Consider the following 13,482-nt stretch of genomic DNA (forward strand, 5'->3'; position numbering starts at 1 on the left):
AAATCATTTTCATATTCTTATAAAACAAAACAATCTGATCTACCATTTGTTTACTTTCTCTTTTCATAAAATTCACTCAACTTGTTTTCAATTAAGGCATTAAACGATATGAAAATTAAAGATGACTAAACAAATATAATAAGAAAGAAGAATTAGTCAGTTCCTTGAGGGCACACACTGTGTTTTATATATTTTCCCATCACCCATAGTCACAGGACTCAAACAAAACCAAAATTAGCATTTTAGAACATACTTTCCACTCACACGTTTTCTTTGCCTAGGATGTAGAATATTTCTGTGTGTTGATTATATCTTTATAATCATATAGTATTTTGATTTTTTCTAGTTAATTAAAAATAGAAATTAGGGCAGCATATCTCTTTCTACGGTATTTCATTATCCTTTTTAATTAACAAATCAGAACAGTGTGCACACACAGTTTCATAACTAAGCAACATATTTGACTGTACTTTCCTTTGTGTTTTTGAATTCTACATTTTCTAAGTCTTACTCCTAAAAACAGGACTATAAGAATTTATCACCACATCCATCAAAATCAAGCTAAACGTTGACTTGCACCAATTGCTTGTACCCATCAATGACATGTTTCAAGTGAAGCCTTAGTCATATCAAACAGAGCCTTTTCTTACGTGCTTGCTCCAGTAACGCAGGAGTCTGGAAGGGTTACCTTGTGAGCTGACTTTCTGTTTTAGAGACCAGCTTTCTGTTTATTACTATTTTCTGAGATGAGTTTCAAAACAGGAACACATAATACATGTTTTAGACATGAAAATTGTGTTGCACAGGATTCAAGGATCATTTCCATTCTTATTTCTGCAGTGGTATCTCTCACATGGGAGGGGCCGGGGACTCTCTCCCAGGGATGAGTCCTTCTGCTCGCTCTCTCTCACCCTCACTGTCTCCATGCTATTCTTTTTACTCACCCCCCAACCTCCTGCTCCACCTGTAGCTGCTGTGGGACAGGGGATATAGAAGAAGGTACTGACCCTCCTGGATCTGGAGCTGAGTCACTGAGAGATGTGATCTCATCCACCACCCATCCAGTAGCTTCTCACCCTCTTTACCCCAGGTATAGCTGCTCAGGTGACCCATGTAAAACCTTAACAAGGCCAGTTAAAGTTGCTGAGGTATGATGACAGTGACTTTAGGTACACAGATGAATGGGCAGGTAGGCAATTTTATTCATTCCTTTTGCTTCAGAGTTTCCAGGTACATCTCTGGCATTTCTTCCTTGAGGGAAGTCATTTGAAGCTACCCCTGGATATCTGCCCACCGAAAGGCAAACAACTTTCCATGACCACAGATGATTGTCTGCCCATAACTCCCCCACCCTGTTTTTCAATTTTTGAACTCTAAGGTTAATTCTTGCCTTATAAAATTAAGATCAAGATAACTCTGGCCAGGAGCCAGCCCCTGCAAACAAGTCCCCTCCCCCAACCCCCGGGGCAATGAAGAGTAATTGCACAAACGCTGTATAAATATTTCAAGTATCCATGTTGTCAATCCTGGCGATGATTGTTGTAAACAGGGCAGAAGTTCTGCAAGGCACTTCGGGAACTCAATGGGAGCTGAGCAGACAGAAATTATAATGTGTGGAAGTTGGAAAAACCTACACAGTGAGTTCACAGGACAAAGGCTGTACTGTCTCTGTAATCTTACTATCTTTGACATGCAACATGTTTTAACTGAGTTGTCTGTTTTGAAAGCGGTACAGATAAATGTAACAAATCCTTACCTTTGTAACTAGTTCTGTATATATTTTTGAACTCTGACACTTCAGGTTCTTCAGTTCCATTCATTGGCAAGAATTCTTTCCCACATGTCTGTCCTGTGGTTGGCTCTTCTTGCTTTAGCTACCCTACTGCAAATTTCCCTGGAATGAGACTCAGGGGTGGAGTTCAACCTGAACTACCAACTTTGTCCCCAGCAGCCAGCATCAGACTCTGCTTGCTCTGTAGGGCTTACTGCAGGACTCCAGATGCTCTGATGGGATGTATAAGCATGTGAGAGCTAGCAATGGCATGAATGGGCAACTGAGTGCATGCACATCTCTCCCAAGAGCCGGCTTCTGGAGGAGTCATTCCGTGTGCCAGGAAAGCTCTTTGCCCATTTGGTGAATCACCATTGAAGGGTGACTGAGAGGGACCAGGGCACAGTAAACGATTCCTCCTCCCCACAGGTCAAGAGAAGGAAAGACAGAGAGAACTCTCTTTTCTGCTTCTCTTTTTACCTGGTTGTAACTTTGTGCTTCATGTTGATAGCAGACATTTATTCCCTTTTAGCAAAACCAAATTCCATTTCACATCTCCTTCAGAAGAAAGAAACACCTTTATATCAACACAGTGACTCAAGCCTGCTGTCAGCATTTCTCCCTCTAGGTTCACTGGTTCTTCATAATGCAAAACTCTTCTCTAAACCACTGTCAAGAGTATCGTAAGGATGTGCAAGTGGTCCTCAGACCCCAACTTCCTAGTGCCAACCTTTCTCTTGAATCATAGGCCTTTTCTATTTAAAGATTAAGAACATCTAATCCAAGTCATAGATAAAGACAGAGGCAACTAACAATGTTCCTGGTGGCTTCAAATTTTGTCTAAGAAGGGATTTTTTTAAAATGTTGTCCATGTCCTAGGAAATACCATGGAAAAATGCCTGTCCTGTCCCATGAAGGAAAGACCAGCAGTGGCAGAGTTTGTGTTGCGTGTCCAGATAGCAGAAAATGATTCACTTGCAACAAAAGGTGGGTACAAAAGCTGGGTCCACAGTGTTAGAAACCTTCCCTCCATGTCAGGATGGCACAGTCAGATACATACCATCCCAGCATCCCATAATGGAGGCTCCATCGTCTCCACTTTTCTCTCTAACATAAAATGAGGGCTCCCATTCTGACGGACATAGGAGGAAGTTTTTCTGTGGAGAAGGTCCAGGGCTGCAGGGCCCCTGGGTAGGACACTTTGTGCTTTAGGGACAGGAGCAACTTTTACGTCAGAGAGTCAACCAGTTCCTTTTCTTTGGCTCTTGTCAAGCATCCAGCTTTCAAAAGCTCTCCCCCCAATAAAACAGAGATATTTCTGGGAAGGCTAGCACCTTGAGCACTATCTGCTGGTGTCAGTTAACACCTTAGAGGAAACTTACCAGCATTGCCAAGAATATGTGGCTAGGAGGAAAGGGAAGTAGGAACAGTGCCCGGCACGGATTGGTTCTTTCCACACTCTTGAGTCCCGGTTAGCCCTGTTCAAGGTCTCAGCACAAGTGAACTCTGTCTTCCCTCAGTGGCCTTGGACAAGTGAGTTCTTCAGCTCAGCTAGTTCCTAGTTTACCTGTTAATTGGAGAGCATAATTATTTTTTATCTCATGAAGGGTGTTGGGAGGATTTATGGCCTATAAAACATTTGAGATTTTCGGTGTGAGGCAGTTCACAAGTACAAGGTATTATTATTTGTTTTATGACAGGACTGTAAACGGGATTAGGCAGCCATAGAATGTCCCCACATAGTGGAATTGCTTTATCTGCATTCTGCAGAGAGTTGGGTCTGCTTGTATCTGTAACCAGGTCATGGTAGAAGTCCTACTAAATAATGATGATATAGATTAGGTCCTAGTGTAAAAGCGATGCTGTTGGGGTTTATTACCCAGCACAGGTGTTTTATGGCATTCCTTATCTATGAGTAATATCCGAATGTGGAGCCATGCCCAGCTCAAAGTCAGTGTGAGGAGGAATTTTTATTTTTCAATCCTGTGAAAAAGTGAGAAGTCTGTCTTTTCTTTCTCTATAGGCTTCACTATCTCCATTCCCACCAGCGAGACATACTGACATCTGTGACAGCCCAGGCTTACTGCTTGATTGTATGTTTTTGAGCATAAAGCTGGGACTAGAATACCCAAGATGACATCTCACTCCGTATTTACTAAGGAATCCGTAGCAATTCCCCAGGGACCAACATTTGACATCTGAACTTCTCATTCCAAAGTTCGAGAGCATTTATCAGTCTACTCTGTCAGCTTCGTTTTCCTTTCCATTTTCCCATAGATTCAGTTCATCTAATCTGTTTGTTACAAGTAACTCCGCCTCTGATGTCAGCCCTATGGTTCTGACAGCAATCCAAGGACTTTGAAAAGCCTTTGACGCAGAACAAATGCTTAGTAGGGATGTTTAATGCATGGATAAATAATTTCCAACCTGAAATTATTTCCCCTGTTCCTTTCATCTAATCTGTGTTTCTTTAGCTCACAGAATTTGATTTATCAGTTGTCTTTCTGACTCAGGGTGTTATATGGGGGATACATATGTGTGCTTAATTACTGGCTCTCTGTGACCACGCCCACATGAGCATTGTACCTCTTATTTATTTCTCTGATTTTCTACTTAAAAATGCTATTGGTTTAATGTATACATGCCATATTTTGTATGAAAGAATAAATCTTAGATGTCACATCTGAGCCTTGGATTTCTTCCATTCTAAATGTGATATTATTAGTTTAATCAAGTATCTCTTATTTAATGGAGAGAGTACTTATTTCAAATTTACTGACCTTCCCTTAGGGGCCGGTCTTCTGTGTAACACACACACACACACACACACACACACACACACACACACACACACAAAACTAATACAGTGCAAAGTTAATATTATTTAATTTGTAATTATCTTGATAACTTGTAGCAGAGATTATCAGAAGAATTCTAAGACTCTATATAACACTATTGTTCCTTTTCAACAGTCAAGATGCTGCAGAAGGCACTATTTTAGAAGATCATGGCCAGTTTGCTTAAGAACTTGTTCAGTCTTAGTACGACTTACACAAGCAATGCCTTATGCAACCCAGGATGGTTTTTCACAGCATAAGTTAGGGGTTTTCTAAAGAATTAGAAAAAACTAGAAAAGGGAAGGGGATGTGGGGATGGGGTGGGGGGGGGGAAAGCGGATCATATTTAGTCTGAAAATAGAAGCTTTCCCCAAATCCAAAACTTTTTGAGTTCCAAAAGATGTTAAAACAAACAAACACGAACCAAATAAAAAATAAAACAAAACAACCACCAAATCCTTTCAGATCCTGCACTGCTTAGAGTTTCAGCTTTGTATTGGGAATGATCAGCTGGTGAGATCTATACAAATGTTTCACAATCCAAATCCCAGAAAAGTCTACTCACAAGCACTTCATATAAGGGACAAGCCCTCTGCCTCTACATATCATTTATCTATATAGGAATGTTTATTATTTTATCTATAACCACCTCTATTGTGTGGTCTCTCTGGTTGTCTGTCTGTCTGTCTGTCTGTCTGTCTGTCTGTCTGTCTGTCTCTCTCTCTCTCTCTCTCTCTCTTTCTTCCTCTTTCTTTTTCATAAGGGTTTGGCTCTCATGGCTGTGAGGCCAGCAAGCAGGCCAGTAGCACAGAAGCTAGAGAAGGATGTGTCTTCTGTGATTTGAGACAGAAAACCTCAGCCTCTGCTCTTAATACCTTTAGCGGTCAGATGGGATCCACTGATAGAATCAGGGTAATCTGCACAACTGAAAGATGGTGAATTCTGTATGTTAATCTCATATAACACAGTCACAGCTGCATCTAGCCTTTGTTTTGATAAAACAAGTAGGGACAATGACCAAGCAAAGTTAATGTGACACTTGACACCGGTCCTTTAACTTTCTTTTTAAACATGTAAAGTCTCTAACACTATGGTCATGTAAAAAAGGATGAGAATATATTTCAAAAAGAAAAATGGACAAAATGTTGTTATTTATAGTGTTGTCTTTTTAGTGCCTTACATATGGAGATGAGGCCTAGCCATACATTTTGTGTAGAATTGTGAGTTACAGGTACTGGAATAGCTGCTATACAAGTAGATGGGGCCCAGTTTATTCGAAACTGTATAAAAAGTACAAGGCTGATGGAAGGTGAAAAGAGGGTTGCTTTTTATGTACTGTGTAAATGTAAAATAATTATTTTCTCAATAGGTATATATGTATATATATATTCAAATAACTAAATTACACAGTGATTTGAAAGACTCTATTAATACATGATATTGCCATTTAAGTGTTTAATAAAATTCTTTTTAAAATTGTTCATAGAGACAGGTAATAGTAGCATATGCCTTTAATCTCAGCTCTCAGGACGCAGAGGCAGGCAGATGTGTGTGAGATCAAGGCCAGCCTGGTTTACTGAGCAAGACAGCCAGATAGCCAGACGTCCACAGAGAAACCCCGTGTAAATCAATCAATCAATCAAACAAAAAAAATCCCAAACAAACAAACAGCTGAAAAAAATTATAGACAAAGATGTGCAGGGACTAGAGAGATGGGTTAGCCAGGATGGCACTCACTGAACATTCATGAGGACCTCTGTTCACATCTCTAGCACCTGAGCCAAAGCAAGACAGAGCAAGTGCCTGTAATCCCCGTACTGGGGAGGTGGAGATGAGGATATCTGGAGTTTGCAAGCCACGAGCCCATCTAATTGGTGAGCACCAGTTTCATCCAGAGACCCTATCTCTAAAGATAAGGTGGAGACTGAAGACACCCAGTGATGACTTCTGGCTTCTGCATGCATGCAGGCAATCTGCACACTTATGAACACATGTGCATGCTACCTCCAACATGAAAACTATGCACATTGGATCATTCATACTGATGCATTTGAGGATAAACCCATGAAGCTACTCCGGGAAGTGGTGCCCTATCTATGTTCTATAACTTGATCATCACTGAAAGAAGTTTTCTCTCTGACCCTTGTTTGAAATAAATATTTAACACAGAGTCAATCCTCTGTCAGTTTAATTATTTAGCACAGTATTTTCATTAATGCATCTTCGTACACACAGCCAACTTTCAGATTTACTCATCTTGTACAGACTGTCTCTATCTGTAGATTCATTTTGTATCTTTGTACTCTGATGAGCACCTTGCTTGGCTCTCCCTTCTGTGTACCTTGTCCTGAGTTTGAAAGGACGTACAGAGAATATTATGTTTCTATTCATGGTTGGATTCAGCTTTTATGTATCATGTGATGGCTATCGAGAGATTAGACAATTGTCTGCAAACACTTGACCACGTAAGCTATTTATTTCAGTGTTGAACCTACTAACCATGTCTTAATCCTTGGTGTCCACATTCTTCCAGTGAGGTAATCAGGCCTGGAGGACTTAGTTGATATTTTAAGGGCAGAAAGAAAATAAGGTAAAGATTATCTTTTGAACACAGCCACTGAGATCCCCAAACCTGGGCTCAGAATCCTTACGTCACACAATTTGTAAAAGGGGGTAAAGGTTAAAGTCTTTAGTTATTATTCAGTTGATTTCTTCCTAGACAGATGTCCCGAAGTAAACTACATTTGCTCTCTAAATTTTCATTTCTTTGTCAAAAGGAACGATAGTTACAGTGGCATATTTATCTTTCACCGATTCTGTGTCTGTAAATTTACCTACTTGCTGAAATTAATTGTGTATACTTGACCAAGGATGGGACTCTTCTGAGGTCCTGTGTGTGCACACAGGGGTGGGACTGAAAGCTGTCTAACAGGGATGTGAGCAATCCTCTATTTTCTATTCAGCTGTGCTGTAAACAGCTATCCTTTGTCACCTGGTCTTCTTTTGTGCTGCTTGTACATGCTTTTGCTGTCTAGAACAACCCCAAGTATAATATTAAAGTGCTGGCCAATGGATCTGAGCCGGAGAAGACTGCACTGTATTGTAGAGAGAAAGGGGGCATTGGGTACACTTCATTCAAGCATGAAGAACAGAGCTTCTGGTTGAGTTCAGTGGTAATGACTCAACAGTATATATTAGATAAGAAGCCTTTGAACAGAAATCCACGTAAAACCAAGTCATATACTATTTGCTTGATGAAAATATTATGACCAGAGGCTCCCTGTATGGCAAAGATTGAGTAGATACCAGCTCAATGTGTATCATGACTTTAGAGAAGAAAACTTCTTCAAAAATGATAATTCATCTTTATGTTGTGTGAGCCTTCTAAAGATGAACATAATACAATGTGTTTTGGAAGAAGTAAGAACTCAGTAAATGATCATTGGCTGGCCTTTTGACACTCCAATACCACTGAAATCTTGAGGTCACCTAGTGCAGATCTTACTATGGTGTTCCCTCTGCTATCCCGAAAAGGCACCTTTATGATATACGTTGTAACTCTCCCACAGAAATCACAGATGCCATTGGAATGGGAGGGTGGGAGAATATTGAGCACACACTCTCCATCGGATGTGCAGAGAAATGAGATACATAACGAAATCACAGCCCACCCCACCCAAGTGTGCTTTCTGCTCTTCTCATCAAAGGATGAACCACGAATAAAATGAATAGTTAAGTTTCTATGTGCACACATGACAGAATGAATTTTAAAGCTGATGATCATCAAGACCCTTTGAAAAGAAAAAACATGAATGAAGCATTGAGAAATCCTACAGGAATTTAGGCACTGGAAGAAATCCTGATTTTATAGGACACTGCTTTAGAATTTTCTACATCTGTTTCTCCTCAGAAATCCATGTGATAATTAATTCTTTAAATGCCTTATAAATTTCATTTAACAAAATTTTCCATATGAGGATAATTTCTTGACTTGTTCAGTTCTATTGCCCTCTTCTCAAAAGACATAGAGACTGGAAGGATGCTGAGGTAGTTAAGAGTACTGTCTGGGGTTGGACTGAGAACGAGGTCCCCAATGGAGAAGTTAGAGAAAGAACTGAAGGAACTGAAGGCATTTGCAACCACACAGGAAGAACAACGATACCAACCAATCAGAGCCCTTAGAGCTCCCAGAGACTTAACCACCAACCAAAGAGTACACATGGAGGAACCCATGGTTCTAGCTGCACATGTGGCCTTATTGGACATAAAGGAGAGGAGAGGCACTTGGCCCTGTGAAGACTCAATGCCCCAGTGTAGGGAGATGGGAGGGAGTGGGTGGGTGAGTGGGTAGGGGAACAATCTCATAGAGGCTGGGAGGGGGGAAGGGTAGAATAGGAGGATTTCTGAGGAAAAACCTGGAAAAGGGATACATTTGAAATGTAAATAAAGAAAATATCCAACCCCCTCAAAAAAGCCCAAAACCAAAAAACAAAGAGTACTGTCTGCTCTTCCAGAGAACTTAGGTGTAAAACCAAGCACCCACACCAAGACTCACAACGACTTGTAATTCCTATGCCAGACACACTCTTCTGATCCCCAAAGGCACCAGGCTCACACATGGTGTATCTACATACATGCAGTGAAATCCACCTTTATGTATAAAATAAAAATAAGAAAATTAATTAAGATATTATTTGCTGGGAAAGAGATTTTTTAATTGTAGCTTTACAAGATCATTTTCATATGATAATTATCTATCCAACACTTTTTAGAAAGATTATTCTTTATATGTATAAGTATTCATCTGTATGCATATCTGTGTATCAAATGTGCCTGGTGACTGTGAAGCCCAGAAGAATGCCTCAGTTCATTGGCACTGTAGGTAAAGACAGTTGTAATAAGCTTTAATTGGGTGTTGGGAAATTGAACGTGGATTAGTTCAATAATAAGGGTACAGGAAGCATCAGATACCCTTAACTGCTTTGTCCCTAGGCCAATGTATTCCTCGTGCTGACCATGAGTTCTCCCATTATCACTGTATGGGGACATCAACCTCAGCAGATGAACTAAGCTGACTCCTGCTCAAGTGGAGAGCCTAAGATTGGATTTGCTTCTAAGAAGTTTCCACAACAGAGAAGGGAATTAAGGCCTTCCCTAATCATGTGGTCCACATTCTTACATGGACTGTGCTCCACTGGTTCCACTGTTTGTTTGTTTATGACCCCACAGTGTCACAGCTATTGCTTAGCCTACAGAGGATGCTTATGAACTCTTGTTGAATGAATGAGTCTGAGGTCGTAGCTTTGTACTTAGTACCATGTGGTGTCATTTTGTCACCTAAGTCATGTAGTTAGCAGAACAGGGCTAGCAAAAAATAAAAAAAAATTGCTTTTTGTTTGTTTTGTTTATTTATGTTTTTTTACTTATCTGATATTACTTAAACTTTACTTTTTGCCTTTTAAAGTCAGGTTTCTGATCCCTAAGGCCCAGTTGTGTTCAGAAAAGATGTGCTCTGTGGAAGGACATCCTGAAGAATAAATAAGGGGCTGGTCTGAGAGCTGTGGCTTTTCTCTTTGAATTTCTGCAGGAAGAAGATGGCTCTGCCTTAGCACCAATGAGTCCGGAGTGAGTAGTTCCTGCCCCACCCTTGACATCAGGGGCTGGGAAGCTATGGCCCTTCTAGTTTGCCTTTTCTGTTACTGTACGAAGAGAGGCTGAGTAAGCTTACTCTCTCTTTGACTTTCTCTGCTTCTTAGAACAATTTGTTCATTTAAACTAAGAAATTATTTCCTATTATGTAGAATTTTCTACTAAATATTTCTCTCCATTTTCTACTTTCTTTCCTCCTTTGTCCCATGCTCCAGCTGCTGATAAATCTTGTCAGCTTAGCAAATACCTGGTCCTATTATTATTGTTGTTGTTGGCATATTTATTCCTCAATACAACTCTAGTGACCATTTCTCTGTCCTTGGGCCATGTTAATAAAGGCATCTTAGATGGCTGTCTTCAAACTTGTCCAGTTTTTCCATGTGCCCTCCTATCTGTCTGTTAGCAGCTAGCACAGTTCTCTCTCTCTAATATAAACTGATGGTGACTTTACTCAGAGAAAAGCCACACAGAATGCTTTTCATTGCCCACCTCAGTGAGGAAAAAGGACCTCAGCACATCGGGCATAGGCAGGGATGTTCTGATCTAATGACAAAGTGGATACTGTGTCCATATTTGCTCAGTGCTCTATGGTCAGGATTCAACCTGGCCTAAAGCCTAGTAAGTGTTTATGGGTAATGTTTAGCTGAATAAATCAACTTCAAAGAGTAAATTTGTTTTTAACTGCTGTTTGATTTAAATAGAATTCATACATAAAATATTTAATTCTGTGATACTTATAAACACACTGTCATATTAACACTGTGTCTATAAGGAAACAATATGCATTTCGATTTCATTCCAATCATTCCTCTATCATCTAACTATTGCTCTATCTATCCATCTATTATACTGTCTATCTATCTATCTATCTATCTATCTATCTATCTATCTATCTATCTATCTATCTATCTTTCCATCCATCTATCTATCTATATCTTCATCCACCCAACTGTTTTGACTTTTTGCCTTTATATATTGAATGTTCAAGAAACAGCAATGATGCCTAATGTTTCTGGATTCATAAGCTGACCTGGCTATGGCTTTTATTCAGATTTCAGAAAGCCTTGGAGCAGAGAAATGATGTCGGATGGCAGTGTTATTCATTTTTTTCTCTTTCCATTTTTTCCCCAGACACATTGCTAGTAAGTCTTCACTTTCATCTGCCACCACCATGTAGTTGTAGGAAGACTCTCCTGTGTGTTGCCTCTGTCGGCCATTTCTCTTCTGTTGTGTCCCTAGTGATGCTGCTGTTCTGCTGCTGACTTAGCTTCTTCAGGATTGCGTCACTTACAGGTGACTCTTCTCTTCCCAGGCACAGTGAAGCTCTGCTCTGTCACTTTTGCTTCTATTGGTCAGAGCCTCCCAATCCACCACTGTTGACTGCTCTGCCCATTACAGCTTCAGACATTTTTTTTTTTCCTGGATGCTAAAAAGCTGGGCTCAGCTGTGACTTTTTAATGAGCTCTCCTGGGATGAGCTTGCTGGCTTTTTATACCTCTTTTTTTGTCCTTTTCTTCCTTGTTCCCCTCTCTTCTTCGTGTCTTCCCTGCATGCTTGTGGTCTGGCTTCACATCTGCCCTTGGCCCAGGGGGCAATTTCCAGCTCTGAGTATTGTCTGTTTTCTTTCTTTTTTTCTTCCTGTTGCCTTTTGTTTTTTTTTTTTTTTTTTTTTTTTAAAGAAGATCTCCCTCATGACAGAAAATACACATCTGCATTTCAATAGCAAGTCCTGGATATGTTTATAAAATACCACCCACATGTAATGAATATTTAACCTAGGAAGCTCTGGTTCTGCTTCATGTCTGTCCACCCCTGAAAATCCTTCAGCTTCCAGAAAAGGACCATGTGTTTAGCGCGGGTCAGCCCAGCTATGAGGGCATGTGAAGGTTCAACCAGCCCTGACTAACACCTGTGTGCTCCTTGCACTTTGACCCTGTGATGACTATACTTCAGCTCGGGGTGGTAACTGTTCCATCACACCTTGTTCCATGTGAAACATCCAGTGTTTGACCTACAGGAGGAAACACTGACTCCTTACTCCACACCTGTTCCAGAGAGCTCCAGTCCTTCCAGAGAAGGAGGGAGGAAACTTGCTTGCTTCTTCCTGTGTCTCAGTGCCCGAGACACCCTTTTCCATTCTGATTCTAACTTCATCCTGCATCTGGGAAAATGAACAAGATTTAGTGGGAGAAAATTGGGCCAAATAGTTGTGTGTTTCTTTTAGGAAGTAAAATAAAAATGATGTATATGTTTGTGTACTTCAGAGATCTCCTATGAAAAATCACAAGGCACTTTGGAGTAGGAAAGATTGCCTTTTTATTTTGATAACTATTTTTCTAAGGAAGAAATAGAGGTTCAGAAAGATTGTCATTCTTCTCCCAAACAAAGCGCACACCCCACCATTTATCCTGCTGTTTCTGTATACATACACTACACAATACAGTTCATTGATTTGTCCATTCATCTGGAGAACAGACCCAGAACTTGCTGTGAGTAAGGCTTAGTATCGACTGCATGACTGGGCTACACTGTGTTAGACAACACGGCAATGACTTAGGGGATCATTTTGTACCTCCAACCCTGCCCAACAGGTTGACACAGTGTTGGCTCTGCACAGTTGATTCTTACATGTTAAGTCATTGCTTCCCCTCATGGACTGGCTTTTGTGAGACTCAGGGCCTTATAAATACTGTATTTGTAATATAAAATTTTCAAGCCATTATGGATTTTCATTTGTTGGGCTCATGTCTTCCTGTCAATAGATTATTTTCTATATCATTCTACCTATTTTTGTTGTCTATGGAAAGGCAGAGGAAGCTGCATATAACAATATTTTGTGTCTTAAGCAAATATATGTTGAGGCATTTTATTACTTAGTCTTTTATTAGATATAAAGATATAATTTTTTAAAAGTGTTAGATAATAGGGGAACAAAAAGGGTGATAGTAAAGCTTGGTCCTGCTCTGATTGGCAGTTCCAGTTATTTGACAATGAATGGGGGGGAGAGAGAGAGAGAAAGAAAGAGGGAGGGAGGAGAAAGAGAGAGAGAGAGAGAGAGAGAGAGAGAGAGAGAGAGAGAAGAGGGGTGGGGAAGAGTTTTTCTTTAGTGGGATACTAAGACAAGAAAATATCAGCATTGTCAAGGATATGAAAAGAACATCTTTTTTGTTCTGTAATAGAGTTTATTATATAACACCATGCAATATACTATAAGATAAAAACAAT

Source organism: Micromys minutus, assembly GCF_963924665.1.
Source record: "Micromys minutus genome assembly, chromosome: 11".
NCBI classification, from domain to species: domain Eukaryota; kingdom Metazoa; phylum Chordata; class Mammalia; order Rodentia; family Muridae; genus Micromys; species Micromys minutus.